This window comes from Aphis gossypii, chromosome 2 (assembly GCF_020184175.1).
Source record: "Aphis gossypii isolate Hap1 chromosome 2, ASM2018417v2, whole genome shotgun sequence".
In the NCBI taxonomy this organism is placed as follows: domain Eukaryota; kingdom Metazoa; phylum Arthropoda; class Insecta; order Hemiptera; family Aphididae; genus Aphis; species Aphis gossypii.
This window is the reverse complement of record NC_065531.1, coordinates 20,804,254-20,821,981: the sequence shown is the minus strand read 5'-3', so window position 1 is coordinate 20,821,981 and position 17,728 is coordinate 20,804,254. Positions and strand designations below refer to the sequence as shown.

Here is a 17,728-nt window from a genome sequence, read left to right as displayed (position 1 = left end):
AGTTAATAATATTATATTATATTATATTTTATTATTAGTTATAAATTATAATATTATTAAAGTTCGTTTTAGACGTCAATAACCGTAATTCTATCTTAAACGGATCACATACTTGAACAAGTTTAACTGTGTAAATATTTTGTTTTCATAAGTACATACTTGATTTTTGCATAGGACCACACCAAGAAATTGATTAAGTTAGTAAAAACTAGTAAGATGGTTGATGATAAAAGTATAACATTTTTTTTTTTTTTGTAAATTGGTAATTAATTCAGTTTAATTGTATAAAAACATGTTTTATTTTTTATACTGTGTTTGTATTTAAAATTCATTTTTACATTCAAAATTCATCAATGCTAACAAATGTTAAACATAGATTTATGAAATACTTATAAATTAAATATTAATATTTAAATAAAAATAAAATATAATAATTTAATCTAAAAGTTTTTAAAATGCAATATGTGGTTGATATAGTATAATACATTTACAGCATAAGTACCTATAAGTTTTTGTTGGAGATATTATAAGAATTTTATGAAAATCGACTTCTCTTAAAAATATTTAATAATATAATTTATGCTTTGAAGAAAATTAAGATTTGATCTGAAATGTTTATTTTATTAGACTATCGGGGTAATATATTTATAATTTCTACATGACATAATCAGTATTATTTTACAATACAACATGTTAACTGTGTGTTTGTTATGTTCTTCATGAATTCATAGTTATAACAATATTTTTTTTTTATTACACCTGAAACTATTAATTTAAATTTGACATCTATGTACAATTAAATACAGTTAATAAATATTGTTTCATTGGTATGTATTTTATAATTTGTCAATAGTGTAATGCTATTTTATTGAAGTCAATCAGTTTTAAATTATAGATATAATATTTATAATCTTCAAACTTTATGTTACCTATAAACTTTTTACAAATATTGAATGAATTCTGTTCCATGCGTATTATGATATGCTACATATTTTCTGTTCTGGCATAATATTTTTAAACTTTCTTGTTTGTATGTTTTACATTACAAACTCATAAAAATGAACATTTACTTAGTATCAGACTTAAAACATTTAATATAAAATATATAAATGCTTCTTTGAACTATGTATTTTTTTAACTGAATTCTATTTTCTTTAAAACATTTATAAGGGTGTATATAAACTCCGTCAGTGAAAAAAATCAAATAATAGTATAAAATGTATGTATTAAAAAAAAAAATTTATAATATATCCGTTCACAGTAAATATATTTTAAATCATAATAAATAATCGTTAAAGCTAATAATCCAAAAATATGTCCATAAATATTCTAAGCTTTGTATTATTCCATTAGTGTTGTACCTATTTATAGCACCCTGTGACACTGTCATTTTTTTTTTTTTTTTTTTTGATTTCAATAACTGGCGGAGTTTACCTACTCACTACAGATAAGAAAAAAAAATTGGTGGAGTTTACATTAGATCTTTTATTACTTTTTTATCTTGATCAGTATTCTGGCCCATGTTAAAGTTCTGTCGTTTGACAAAAAATAAAAAGGCAAAACAAGTATTTATAATATTGATAACATTTCTAATGTATTAATATTTTTTATTTTTTTACACATGATGTACATGTTACCATAAAGCTGACTATGTTTGATGAATATTTACTTATGCATGTAATATGTTTTAGATTCAGTGTAAATTTAATTAATTGGTATTGGTCGAAATATTAGCAATCAATTTTGATAAAGTAGTATTTTTGGATTTTTATAATAATATTAATATTTAATTCTTATTTGTAAAGTGATAAGTCTCAAAAAGTCCTTAGTACGCATTTGAATAAAATACAACATAAATTTTAATATTACTTAGAATAGTATACAACTGTAAGTACATTATTTAGATACTTAAAATAAAATAAAACAAATTGTTTATACATTTAACTAAATGTGCAAATTTTAATATTAACATTTTAAAAAAAACAGACACACAAGGCATCAAAAGGTAATTGCTGTATCTAATTAATAAGGCAATTAAATAAAAAATACTTAGAAAAATTGAAAATGTCTATTGTTTATAAATATCTCAAAAGCTATTAATAAGCTTTGAAACTTAAATCATGTATAGATAATGCTAATATTAATATTTTGAGAAAATTTCAAGTATACGACGTGGATATAATTTGAGGAACTTGGTAAATGCATCAACTATAATAAATACGTGACTATAATTAACTACCGTTGCATTTAAAAGTCCATAGTGGTCTATTTATGAAGTATGAAAAGAAATATCATTCTTGTCAACTGATTTAAGTAACCCTTCAGATTTCCTGTTTTTTGAAGAGAATATAATTAATTTGAGACAATTTTCAATATGTTGTTTAACGAGCTCTGACATGTTAAGAAACTTGTAAGTCTTTTTAAAACAACAACTCATTTGTGCGACTAATACCAACAATGTTAGTCCAACATATTCCATGTCATCATTGCATTATCTAATCAAATTACTGCACAGATCAGCTATCATATAAAACAATTAATAGATGTCCACTGTATTTTCTATAAACCAATCCATTCCGGTGCTCATACTGCTTGTGTTCTGAGAATTCTAAGAATTCTAGAATCTGTGTTCGCTAAAACTTAGATCACGTGGACCGCTATGCCCTTACTCGAGTATAGTCATGTCTTACCTAAATCAAGGTTAGGTAAACCACTACTGTCGTGGTTAATCTCATTTATCCTTAAAAGGAAGTAATGGGTGATATCCATGGTGTTACATCTAATATACGGGACGAATTAAGAATTTAATTAATTAATTTGATGCATGAATAATTAAATTTACTTTATCTAGTTACTTAATTTCAGCTCTTTAGTTGAAAAGAATGGGTAAAGTTGTTATAAACTGATATTTAACCATAAGAAAATTAATGACACAGTGATAAATTACAATTATCCAAAAACTATTTTCTACACTCGATTTAAACATCGAAGTTAGGTAACCAAATTCCAAAATAGTCAATGTAGATTATAAAAGATAATAATAATACATTTTCACTAAATCTCTAACTTCTTGGCCACAACTTTGGTTTAATCGCTAATGTTTGATTAAATGTACACTTTTCAATAATTAATATATATATGATTACGACTCAATGTATCACTTTAACTTGTTGCATTCTAGCTCCTAACCTATGCTCTTTGCGATAGTTATAATCTTGTAAAAACAAAGCCTATCTGGATATTGTATGATTAATATCTCTTTTTTCCAAAGACGTCGCTGCCCAATTACAATCTATAACTATCTTGAATTTTATCAATTGCAAATGTATTTGGAATCTTTTAATTAAATTTACTGTTGTCTGTTACTAACTTTTCTAGCTCAAAGCTATGGTACAAGACTCAGCATCTGGTGTTCGATGGTTATAAAAAAAAATTGGGGGGAATTTCTCACCCTCCTGTTTCTGCAGCAAAAGAACAAATCTGAAGCTTTGGAAAAAAGAATCTCGGTGCAAATTAGTCTCAGAATCTGGGTTGTACAGACATAACAGCGGATCCTCACTTAGTTTAAGTTTGATAAATTCATAAACATTAATTTGATCTTCTCCAAAATTGAATTGAACATTATCTTTGAGCAATTGGTATAATAGGTAGCTTAGATAAAATAGAAAAATTGGGAATAAAACGTAGGCAATGAAAATAATAATAATAATATCATATGAATAATAATGATGATAGAATCGGCTGTGTCGGTTCACGGTTGAAGCAATATTGCAATAAATTAACTATACTCTCGATTATCCGCGGAATAGGATGGCAGGGTAGGTTTGGTTAGGTCATGGATACGCAAATTCTGCGAATAATGATTTAAACGTATGAACAACTACCAAAAAGTATTAATATTTAACAATCATATTGTATTTAACGTCGTTATCGAGTATTCAGCTAGTACAACCCGATTGAATCGATAATGATGTATAGTGTAAGGATATATATATATGTTTGTATATATAATATATGTATGTAAAAGATTCCGCAAAAGACAATGGATAATCCGCTTGGCGGATAGTTGAAAATATACTGTATGGTGAAAATAATAATATTTTAACGTATAACTTTGCGTAGCGTGAGGGTTGACAAACAAATTACAATTCGCGGCCGCAGTCGGTGGCCGATCGTTGGTGAGTGAAACGTTGCACACCGCGGTTACCAGAAAACAGGGCGAGGCGACCACGGAGCACGGTCACTGTTCTTCGTTGCCACCGGTGGTGGTAACAACTGTTAGAGTAGGTATATTATTAAAATATTTTGTATTTTATTATATTTATTAAATTCCATAAGCATGAATTTTAAATAAATAATATGTTGAATAATTTTAATAACAAGATTAAACTTTTAATTTTTAACACGATATATATTTTCTTGTTATTCGGTTATAAAATAAATGTTATGAATCTTCTTTTATTCTGTCATTAACAAGTATTTGCTTATACTTCTAAACATCTTTAATACTTCAATCAATCTTTAATCTGAAAAATGTTGTATAATATGTATTAAGATGTAATGCTAAATTGATATTATTATTTATAAAAAGAAATGATTGGCTAGAATTGATTGCGGAAGACAATGAACTCGTAGTGCTTAATACGTTTGTTTCAATTTCCATCAAGAAAACTTGAACAAGAATCATGTTTGAGACTAGATGAAAATACAACCAATTATCTAAAAATATAACGAAGTGTTAGACAAGAGTGTATCCTTTCATCTTTAATTTTCAACCTATGTTCTGAGAGAATATTCAATGAGACTTTCTAAGGGATAGAGGAAGGCATACAACTAAATAGAGCGAAAATCAACAGCATTAGACAATATGCAGATGACACTTTAATTTTAGTGGACAATATTACTCGACTGCAAACCTTGATGGATCACATAGCGTAGCACAGTCATCAGTTTGGACTGAACATAAATGTACACAAAACAAAACAAATGGTCACTGCTAATGACGCATTAGCAAGAACACCATGACTAAGGCGTACCTCAATGTAAACCAAACCAGAATAGATAGAGTGAAACAATATTGCTATTTAGGCACCACGGTAAACGAAAAATGGAATAAAACTCAAGAAATAAAAAGTCATATAGGCAAAGGCAGAACACCATTTAATAAAATGAGCGTTATCTTCAAAAATCATAACTTAATTATTAAAACTAAAATGAGATACATACGATGTTACGTTTTCTCTGAGTTACTAAATAGTGTGGAATCCTGGACAACAAATGATGCCACAATACAAAGAAAATAGAAGCATTTGAGTTATGGTTGTATAGAAAAATATTGAAGGTACCATGGACTGGCAGGATTACAAATATTGACGTTCTTAAGAGAATGGACAAAAGTACTGAGCTTGTAAAAACTTTTAAGACACTCCTTTACCTAGGACATATAATATGAAACGAGAATAGGTATTGTATACTTAAATTAATTCTGCAGGGAAAAATATTTGGAAAAAAGCTCACCACTGTATGGATGTAATTAATAGAACGTTATAATCTTTATAAGCGTCATAATAAGTATATTGTAGGAAAAAATGCAATAGAAAATAGACAAAGGACGTATATAGATATTGCCAGGGGCAGATTCCATAGTGGGGGCCCCTTATACATAAAAAAGAATATATATGTTTTTACTAATTACATAAAATTTGCCATCATATTTAGTAGAAGTAATAATTACCTAACTATAATTTAAAAACAATTAATCATATAAATAATCAAAACAAGTATAAGTTACATCATAAAATTATATTTGCTTTATAAAAATATACGAAACACGTAACTACGCATGTATGAGTGTAAGTAATTAAATTATAAATGATAAAAATAATAACGTCAAGTAATTAAAATCAAATGCCTACAATATATTGTTTTTGATTTTATTTGCATAAGTCTTCTTAAAATATCATGCTGAGTTCATTATTGCTGGTTGATTAAGCCTGCAATATGTCTCTTCTCTGTGTATAGAAAAACATTCTTTTTTTTCGTTAGGTAAAGAAGAATCTTTCTCATTAATAACTTCTGGCTACTGCTTTTTGTAATCATAAGAAATAAGAATAAGATAAATGTGAAAAACTATTTCAGTTTCAAGAAAACAATCTTTTATTTATTAATTAATACTTCATACATTAAATGTTCTTGAGCAATACAGTGAAATCTACTGTTTTTATCTTTAAAAGGTTTATAAAATTCTTTAAACTAAATATGTTCGTTTCCCAATTGTTCATCGATGTAATATATTACTCTAAACTAATCTCTCATAATTCTAACGATGAATTGTCGTAGATCATCGTATTTACTACAACTTATTGACGTTATGTAATTAGAATCGATAGTGCACATTGATTATGGGTGGCACAAAAACCATAAAAATCAGCAGTTCTCAAACTTTTTTTTGCGTACCGTACCACGTGTATTATTAATTAGTCACTTATCACTAATAATTAAAAATAGAACGATCCAAATTGTACAGTTAAAATATACTTATTTAAAATAATAAGGCAGTATAATACTAAAATTTAAATGTTTTTATTTATTAGATTTTTTAAATAAGATGTAAATTAAATAAAAAAAATTTGACAAGATCAGAATTGAATATTTATTTTTAAATTTCCGCTCAACTACCATTCTACTTTCCGCATACCACAGTTTGAGAACCTTTGATCTAGATTTTTATACACCGTTAATTTCCAATAAATCCAAATATTCCTTTTATTAGTTAGATAAAAACTAAATTTTTAACGTCCATATTATAATGTTCAATATTATTTAATAAAATATTTTTTGTGTATCCTAATTTTAATACTATAAAATTGTTTGGTCCAGAATTTCTGACACCCCTGGGCTGCAACACACTTGACCCTCCTCTAAATAGCAAAAACCTATCCTATATAGTAAATATTGTAGGGATGTCTTCATTTCGTTCAGATAAATTACCTATCTCAAAGTCTATCTATGGGAGTTGGAAGTACAAACTAAAATCGTAACAAAAAAAAGGTTGTAAAAATTAAAAAAAAAAATTGAATAGATATAATGGATTATTTACTATTCAACACACATGCCCGGACATACATACAACCCTCGAAGTATTTCCTTCCTCTTATTTTGTTAGTACATTATACACTCTTATAATCCTATGGTCAGGATACAATTCGATTTAATAAATAAAACGTTAAAATAATATAATTTTAAGCCTAAAATAAAGATAAAATAAAGATCTTACTTTTTCACTACTTTTAGTTCTTTCCACCACAACGATTTAGGTAATGGCATACAATCTAAAAATTAGAATTATTTAGATACTTAAATAGGTAGCATACTATTGAATTATTAAATAATTAAGAATTTTGGCATTGTTAATTTTTCAAACAAATTTTAATATAGTTTAATTAACAAAATCTTTAATTTTTATACGCCCATAATATAAAAGTATAAATCATTATAATCATTATAGGTAGGTACCTTCTATTATATAACATTGTAAGGGGTTTTCTACGACCGCAATAATCGAGAAAACTACTGAATCGATTTGGCTGAATTTTTTTATTGTTATACCTGACAGTCTACTGAAGGTTTTAGTAACATTTTTGTTAATAAAAATAAGTATAAAAGCCTTGAAAAATTAATAAAACACTTGCCAAAACTATAATCTAACAAATTAATATAGTATAGTTTATTATAAGAGTTTAATAACATCGATTTCTGTTTATACAAATTAGGTACGTTATCGAGAAATAATAATACACATCTTATCATCTATCGATATGTCAACAACACTCAAACGTGTTACGATAGTAACATAGTTTAACACAGTTAGAGCTAAGTTTGATAAAAGATAATTTTTTATACTACTTTTTTGAAGATTTATTGAGCATACTAACGAAGTTAAATTTTGAGTAATTTGCTTATTCATTATCATGCCGAGTGCGCCAAGAGCACGCATTGTCAAAAGAACTGCCAATCCTACTCGAATGTATAACAGAAGGCAACAAGAGACTACGCCAGAACGTTCTCAAATACTTGCACAGCAGTAACGTAACGCAATAATTAAATTAGTAGTTTAACCTAGTATTTTTAAGCTATCCAATAAATCTTATTAGTGTCTATGTGAAAGAACTATTATCCCTCCGAGAAATGTAACAGCAGAAGAAATCAATGACATCATCATTCTAAATTCTCCACTACAATTTCTCAATTCTTTTTCTCTTTCTGGACTTCTTCCTCCTCAGATAAAATTAAAAGTTGATGCTCTAATTACATTGTTACGTAATCTCCAACCACCGAACTTATGTAACGGTACAAGACTACGCATAAAATATTTGCGAATTGATTTTATAGAAGTCGTAATTCTTGCTGGGCCAGCGAAAGTATAAATTGCATTTATTCCATGAATTCCTGTGATTCCCATTGAATTGACGTTTACATTCAAACGGCTTTAATTTCCTGTTAAAGGTTCTTTTACGATTACGATTAAAAAAGCTCAAGGTTTAACATTTAAGTACGTTGGCGTAGATCTTCGAGTGCTTTTCACATGGACAATAAATTATACGTGGAATTTTCTTGAAATGGTTACCCGAATTATTTAATGACTTTGATTTAAACAGGTTACAGGAAATAGAACAAAACACCTTATATGCACAGACGTTGTATGAAATCCTTTATTTACATCAGATTAATTAGCATTTCTTTTGTACTTACCTACATTCATTTTTAATTAAAAATATATTTATCATTATATTCGTTTGGATTTCAATACGTTTTCATTAACCAATTTTTTTATTTACTTACCGAGCACATTGAACGATAAAATTCGAATAAAAAATTTTACATATTGTCTGATGACAAAATAAACAACCAATCACCGCGAAACTATTGACGGGACAGCTAGTAATTTAAGTTAAGTTTTTGAATATTTTCAGTACTATTATTAAAATTTTATTAAACATTAATTATTTACTCCGAATCTTTGATTTAATATAATCATATTCTATAATAATATTATGCTTTATAAAATATAAATATAAATTATTGATATTCCGTTTGATAAAATTATTTAAAAAAGTTTGTAATTATTTAGTTCTTTCATTAAATTGAGAAATCCCATTTTATTAAGTGCTTTTTATTTACATAATTATAATATATTATTATATATTAACGCAATTGTTTGATTTGTGTATTTTACCACTCATAGTTATTATTCTTAATACGTATGTTGTATAGTCGAATTCTCCTTTCATAGCCCGACCTGATAATAAATAATGATATATAATATATAAATACATTATTCTTTTTTTAAAAAGTAAGAAATTAATAAATATACAATATTTTAATAACATGGAAAGCTTAAAATAAGAGTAATTTAATACTTGCATTGTTAAATTAGCTATGCTTTTTTAATTTATATGCCAAAAATAACTAACAATTATTCAATAATAACATACGAATTGTATTTTAATTAAAGAGGTCGATATTCGTAGATAGATTTTGGAAATTAAGCAAAAGTGATGTATTAAAAATTATTATTTTTTTTTAACACGTTCACGACCAAGGGGTAAAATTTAAGTGGTCTTTAAATAAACCATCTCATAAAATGGCAGTTATGAGATAGTGAATATATCATACAATGACAAAAAAGGAACAACAACTCCATCTATTGGCCAATTTTTAAACCAACTATATAAATCAATTTCTCAGATTACGTATAATTAAACCACGACAAAATAATATTTGTTAGGATAAACTGGAGTAAATAACTCCCTTTTAAACATCATATTGACCGTGTCACTCATATGTGACACCGGTCTCTCAGAACAGACACACATGTCACATATATGTGACACGTGGCCGTGAATTTAAAAAGAATAGATATTCTATAATCTGTAAACAAAGTTCAATTTATAAGTGATTTTAATGTAAATTTTAGATAGTTAAAATATTGTTTGCTTAAATTACTCAGACGACTACTAATAATTACACTAAAAAAAAAATATTACATGAAATGACTTACAGTTATCCTTCTGCTTTACATATTCATAAGCGTTCACTAAAACAAAATTATGTATCAATTATAATTGCACGTTCATTGAATACGAATAGTATTAATACATTTTTTATTGATTAATTATAGCTAAATTTTATGGTTGTTATTTCTTCTAAAAAATGAATTATATTATTATTCATAGAAGTAGCTTTAAGTTTAAAAAACGAATATTTAATTAAACTTTAAATACTATTTAAACAAATTTTTAATTAAAAAAAATCCATTAGATTAAATTATAATATAGATACTGTATTCTATAACTTCAATTTTGATGTTTATACGCAGCGTATTCTCAAGTTGACGTAGGTATTATACCTGTATTTCGATAAAACTTAGATCACGTGAGCCGCTATGCCCTTACTCGAGTATACAGTCATGTTTTACTTAAATCAAGGTTAGATAAACCGATACTGTTATGGTTTATCTCATTTAGCCATAAAAGGAAGTAATAGGTGAAATCCACGAAGTTATATCTAATATATGGGAAGAATTAAGAATTCAATAAATTAATTTGATGCATAGATAATTAAATTTACTTTATCTAGTTACTTAACTTCAACTTTTTAGTTAAAAAGAACGGGTGAAGTTATAATAAACTGATATTTAATCATAAGCAAATCAATGACACGGTGATAAATCACAATTATCCAACAACCATTTTCTACACACGTTTTAAGAATTGAAGTTTACCAAATTCCAAAATAGTCAATGTAGATTATAAAAGATAATAATAATTTACTAAGTGAAGTCTATTGTAGTTTGAAAGTAATTTAACCTACAGGTACCTAATAATATAATATTTTGTTTGGTAGTGTTTGTGAGGTAATATAATAATAATATATAATATTGTTGATTGATTTTATGAATTCTGATACTGAAATAGGCGAACGTATTAAAATAATAATATACTAGATGAAAGCAGATGTGGTCCGAAAGTAACTTGAAGTTAGATGTTATTAAATAAAATGGCTTAAATATCGATATAATTTAAATTTAAATTAATTTTTTTCATTAATTGATTCATAATAATTGTATTTTTCTCTTGATGTCTTTAACATTAATTAATGTTGTAAAATACCATAATATTTGTTTGAGTATCATTTCTAAGAATATTATCAAAATACTTAACAATTTGTTCTGTAAAGTTTTAAAATAAATTTTACATTTAAACAATATTAATATTTATATATATAAAAGAAATTCGTGTTAGTTACACTGTTTATAACTCAAGAACGACTGAACCGATTTGGATGAAAATTGGTTGGGAGGCAACTTAGCACAAAGAGACGGACATAGGATAGACCCAAACCCAGGAGGTTCTCAAACAGACATTTTGAGATTTACCATGGAAATTTTGGTTTATGGTTATGATTGCTATTAGTTCCAATAATAATAATAATTAGCGCGAAAAAAATTATTGTAACTGTATTTGTTATTATTATTTGTTTCTATGGCGATCGATGAATCAACACCATGCATCACATAACCAACAAATATCTGTAAAACAATGACTTAATTGACAGAGTTTTCTCAAATCTACCACAAAATTTCAGAAATCGTCAGTGGCTCAGTGCCCGGGCTATATTGGCAGCCCAAAACTATGATGTAAATGGAATCAATATCACCATTCTAAACGAAATTCCAGGTGATACGATGACGTACTAATTCATCGATACCATAATAAATCAAGACGAAGTTATCAAATATCCAACTGAATTCTTAAATTCAACCAGTCGCATGCACTGCGCGTTCTAACATTGACATTTTGCGTATCTATCATTATTCTGGAAAACATTAATCCGCAACGACTCTACAACGGTACCAAGCTTTCAGTGAAAATAGTTGATGAACAATATTATCGAAGCCACAAGTTTAATCGGGAAGTTGAAAATCGAAGATGTACTGTTGCCACGCATCCTTGCAATGATTTCAACAGATATGCATTTCAAGTTCAAATATTTGTAGTTGTCGGTGCGACTTGCCTTTGTAATGAGTAATGACCATCAATAAATCACAAATACAATCGCTACTAGTGTGTGGGCTGAATTTGAAAAATCTATGCTTCTCACATGGACAGCTGTACTTGGACCTGCTGTACTTGTGGCTTGCTCACAAATAGGAAAACCTTCAGATTTATTTGGGTACTCACTAGAAGGAAGAACAAAAAATGTTGTGTATTCCGAAGCATTTCAATAAAATATATCGTTTAACCGAGTACTTGAATTTTCAGACTTTTCTCTATAAAACGGATAAAATTACATAATGATATACTATATGGAATATCGTTGTAGGATTATTACTTAATAAATTAATCGTTAAATCTCGATATGGAAATTAATATACTGCTGGTATAATCACAGGTAACGAATTTAACACACTGTTTGAGACATATAAGAAGTAAGATTGTTAATGGGCCACGAAGTGAACGAGTTCAGTTAGTAATTTATATATTATGTCATATTATTTATACCATTAAGAATCAAATATGGTTGTGTAGCCTTAAGGTATCCACTATCCATATTTTCTAAAATTTTCTAAATTACAAAAGTAAAATAAAACTTTATTTGTAATTAATTTATAAATATATAATAAACTAATGACATTCATACTAGAGCAGGAAGGATACTGGGGTTTATTTTATACTTTTTAGGAGGAATAAATAGCATTTTCCTAACTCCCAAAAATAAAATCTGTTGTCTATAAAAACACTTTTTACTTAATATTAAATTTATAATTTTTTGTATATTACAGATTTTTAAGATTTTACAAGGAAAAAATTATAGAAAGTTTGATACTTCAAACGCTATCAAAAAAATATTATGCTATATAATTTAATTTTGTAAAAATTAGAGTTAAATATTTGTGGTGAGAAGACTTACTCGGTTTAATTTTTTCAGATGACTCAAATGAAAACTTGAATTGAAAGCCAACTAAAATTTATAATATTTATAAAAAAAGAAGTGAATGAATGTTGTATGAAAAAAATAATAGAATTACAGTAGAACCTCGATTAACCATTAGTGTCGGGACCGAAGCTTAGACGGATAATCGAAAAGACAGTTAAGCGAGCAACAATTTTTTTAAATATACATAGGTACATATTTTTTTAATATTTTTTAAAATAATTTTAACATGCATATTGATATAATTTGGCACTATTACTTATTGGAACATTATTATAATTATTATTTATTATTTACAATTTACATACATACTTGGATACACAAGGTAATAAGATTTTACTGCAACACGCAAGAAGCCCGTGCAAGTATGACCTGACGGTTAACTGAGAAAGACGGTTAATCGGGGGACGGATAATCGAGGTTCTACTGTAATAGATTTAAAGATGAATATTTAATTCATTTTTCCATTTATGTTGAATAGTTTTTTATGGTTCTATATTTCTCAGATGATACTATTGGTAAATCTATAGTTGAAGTGGGTTAGAAAAACTAAAAAATCCAGTTGCAATATGGACGTATAGTACTAGTATTAAATAGTTACACGAAACCAACACTTGGTGATATCATTAGGAATATGCAAGGATAATATTCACGTTTGAGGGCCTTTGAAAAAGTCTTTGAAGAACCTTTGAATAAGTAAAAGAAAATAAGTATTTAGTAGTCAGTATGAACGAAAAATTAATATGCATAGTGAAAATAGGTTAATTTATATTATATGCACATTATAGTGATTAAAGTCATTATTTTTATTATTCCTTGCATATTAATATTATATATAAAAAAAAAAAAATCTAGAAGAATATTTATATAAAAATAACCAGTGGCCTAGCTAAATATAAATGTTTAATGGGATGTGATATGAATATTTTATAACCATAGGGGCTTCGCCATACCCCGTTTCGTCCTTACCACTAATTTGTTTTTCAACACAATGCATTTTAAAAATTTATGAGTATGATATAAACCATTTTCTTTATTACATTTATTACATTATATTATTCAATGAATATATTACTATAACAAAATTTCCAATACCATAATTATATGTTTTGCCAAGTGAGACTCCACCATTTAAATTTAAACTTAAAAAATCTGTATATAAATAAAAAATTATTAGTATTTTCAGTGAATGACTTACCAGTAACAAGTAAATCAGTAACAAGTTAGAAGTCGATTTATCATAAGTCGCGCTATATTCGCTGTGTCCATTGTCTGTGTAGGTTGTTGATAGTATACAGAGTGATTCTCTTATGAAACAACACACATTATTTCAAAAAGTATTGCCTTTTTAATTTTTTTTTTTTTCATAATAAAAGATCAATACTATTCTAGAGTTAAGAACTTTCATATTTTCATCCTTATATTTATTAGGTACAACCACTATCGACTTTTGATTTTCAAATCACAACCAATACTTAAAATTTCATAAACTAATATGGCTATTTTTTTTATAAATTATCACATTCATATTTTCATTTATCGTTAATCCGTTGATGAGATATAGCTTATCAAGTTCTGGGAAGTGTTTATTGAGTGTGAATGTGTTATTACTCGTCAGTAGATAATTAGTAATACGTATTTATATTAGTCCAATTAATTGTAATGATATGCTCACTATCACATATCATGATTGTAAATTTCTTATTTTTATTTAATAAAATAAATAACAGCCGAGTTGTCGCAAGCGCTCAAAAAAAACACCAATAAATCAAGTCACTGATGATTGGAATGATTCCCATTATCTAATCACGTATAGGACACTGTACGGGATTATAACGGTACGGCGCAACACATGTAATTTCTTTCATGTGCCGCCTGAGATAAGGGATGGTCCGGTCAGGGTCTTTGTCACCAAGGAATAAGACAATTTTCTTTGGAGACACCGATACCTTTGATCGGGCCGCCGGTGGCACTGCCGGGCTTGACCAAAATCGTCTTCTCTGATCAGTGCATGAGCACCTTTCATAGCGATAAGTGCACCAGCACCATTCGATTAGACCAGTGCAGGAGCACATCACAGATAGCCGACACATACTCAAAAGATCCTGCGAGCGACAACTGTGCCATTTCATTTTTTTAAACGAAATTTAATCAGTGTTCAGTCGTTTCTTTTTGAGTATTTAAAATAATTCTTTCTCTCCTTATTACGTCGACTGCGTGTTCAGACAGCTACGGATAAGATAAGGTGCATGCGCATCGATATTTATATAGCTATAATTTTATACAGGTATCATATTTTATCTATTAATTTATTAGAATTTAATAAATTAATGATTCACTTAATATTTTATCAACGGTATACTTGATCGTTCTCGAATAACGGCCTCGAGACCCTCCGACGACCAGGAGGACGGCAATTATGCAAATTTAAATTAATAATAAGACATAAGTTAGGATAACTAAAAATAATTAATAACTTCTAATAACTCTTATAAATATATTTAAGACATTCATTCAAGGCTTATGTCCCTCGTGTTTGCCTTACAATTTATTAAGACCACTTATCTCTCATACATAATTAATACATTGTAAAATTAAATAATATATATCATTATATTATATTCTTAGTATTATATCTTTAATCTCTTTTATCTTTTCTTTTATTTTTGCGTTATTACATAATTATAATTATATGAAAATTGATAATAAGCTATATGGCAGTAGTGACAATATAAATAACATACCCATTCTCCGCTACACCATGGGGTCGACGATATCGAATTCATTACTATTATAGATACTGGATTTTACAAATAAAAACCCAGATCTGACGGTGCTAATTATTAATTAGTACTGACACCTAAAAATCTTCAAAAACCAACAAACTTTGAGCAGCTATAACTCGCCAACGGATCAACGAAAATTTAAAATTTTAACGCAAAAACGCATGAAAAAAATGGCTTTATTAATTTATGCAATTATTAATAAATTTTAAGTTAAATTAAAGTTAAGATATATTTGAAAAAATAAATTAGAAAAAAAATCTATACTTTTTGAAATAATGAGTGTTTTTTGATAAAAAAAAATTACCTGTATTGACACTGTAATAAACTAATAACTAAAAATAGGAGCGACGACCGACCGGGCGCTCTTATATGCTTATAAATAAATAAGTATTAATGATAACCAAAAAATTGAAATCCACTATTTAGCATTTATTTGATAATAGGTATAGTAACTTTTTTTTTTATATAGTTATTTGATTTTGTATTTTAAAGACATCATTGACAACAGTATATAATACGTCACATGGGGGAGGTCTATACCCCATATCACCCCACCCGTAATTACGCTCCTGAAAATAACTTAACAAATATTTATTTTTAATTGATTAATATTTAATACATTAAAAACCTTATTGAGATAAAATATAAGTATTGAAAAAAAATATTTAACGTATACCTACGTCTTATATAATTATTTATAATAGGTACGCATACATTTAAACGGTGTTCCAAAATATTACATAATAAACAAGTATCAAATTTTGAGAAATTGAAATAGATACGTATATTATAGATCATTTATAGTAAAACAATTTAAATGCAAATTTTACATTTCTTGTATCGAACTAGTTGATATTTTGTATATAGGTATTTAAACCAATGATGAAGTAATAATATAATATTTAAATTTAATAAATTATTCATTTTATGAAGAAAATATTAATATTGTTTTAAATTATAACTAATCAATGTCTGTAATAAATTATAATGACAAGATTCAAAAAAATATGTATAATACGAAATTGTATGAAAACTTATATTATTTTAGCTCTTTTTGTTTTAAAGAATAATCAATATAATTGCTTACTTTTACAATCTTTTTGATATGATTCTTTATTTAGATACACTAGTTCATGATCTAAAATTAAAATATGTATGAAATTAATTATTTTTAAATATTAATTTTTTTTCTTGTAAACTATTGAAAAATAGATAAATGATAGTTATGATAGCTTAAACTATAATCATTTAAGTAAACTACTATTCTTTTGTATTTTTTTAATTTTGTTTTATTATCATCATAAGATTAATAGTAACATTTATATTTTGTTTTTTTTTATGTAAAAAATTATTACTGTGCATACTACGCATGAATAACCGATTGTAAATATTATCCAGAATAAGTAAAAATTATTCAAGAATTTACAAAATTTTCTATTTTACATTGTTGAAATGTGTAGAATTTAAAAAATGGTGATTTCAGGTTTAAATTTACTGAAATAACAAAATTTTGATAACTTCGCAAGATATTTAGTCAGCCATGGCGAAGGCTAGTTTGGACTACTATAGAGGTGCACCTCTACGCGTCACGAAAACGTGCAGGTAACCACAGAGCGCTATAATGTGGCAATTTCCAGTGGATGATTGATAAACTGTTTCTCACTAAAATTTAAACTTAATTTGGTAACTCCTAAATTTACATTGAACATTGTATTCATGTAATTAATGGTATTTTATAAAAAAAAATCATCGTTCATACCTAATAAAAACAATAATTTATTAAGTAATAATAAAAATAATATAATATAAACAATAAAAGTAATAATGAGTATAGAAAAAAAAATATTATAATATGGTATGTAGCCATATTGTACAAATTTATTGATTTAAATAAAATGCATATTTATTGTATGATATTTATATGTTTTTTTATTCATTGACACATG

At 26.8% G+C, this 17,728-nt stretch overlaps 2 long non-coding RNA genes across 3 annotated transcripts; one reads left to right on the top strand and one right to left on the bottom strand.

Moving 5' to 3' along the window:
* Positions 1 to 4,293: 4,293 nt before the first annotated feature.
* On the bottom strand, positions 4,294 to 16,923 carry LOC126549954 (uncharacterized). The gene is made up of 7 exons (XR_007603925.1): positions 16,870 to 16,923; positions 14,092 to 14,148; positions 12,973 to 13,023; positions 10,061 to 10,096; positions 9,236 to 9,298; positions 7,277 to 7,331; positions 4,294 to 4,526 (listed from the first exon to the last, which is right to left on the bottom strand). It is a non-coding gene; the product is annotated as an uncharacterized LOC126549954 (long non-coding RNA).
* LOC126549956 (uncharacterized) lies at positions 13,030 to 17,530 on the top strand. 2 transcript variants are annotated; one of them, XR_007603931.1, is made up of 4 exons: positions 13,030 to 13,187; positions 13,322 to 13,416; positions 13,503 to 13,692; positions 17,266 to 17,530. It is a non-coding gene; the product is annotated as an uncharacterized LOC126549956 (long non-coding RNA). The 2 variants fall into 2 exon arrangements; XR_007603930.1 differs by having other exon boundaries at positions 13,322 to 13,424.
* Positions 17,531 to 17,728: the final 198 nt, after the last annotated feature.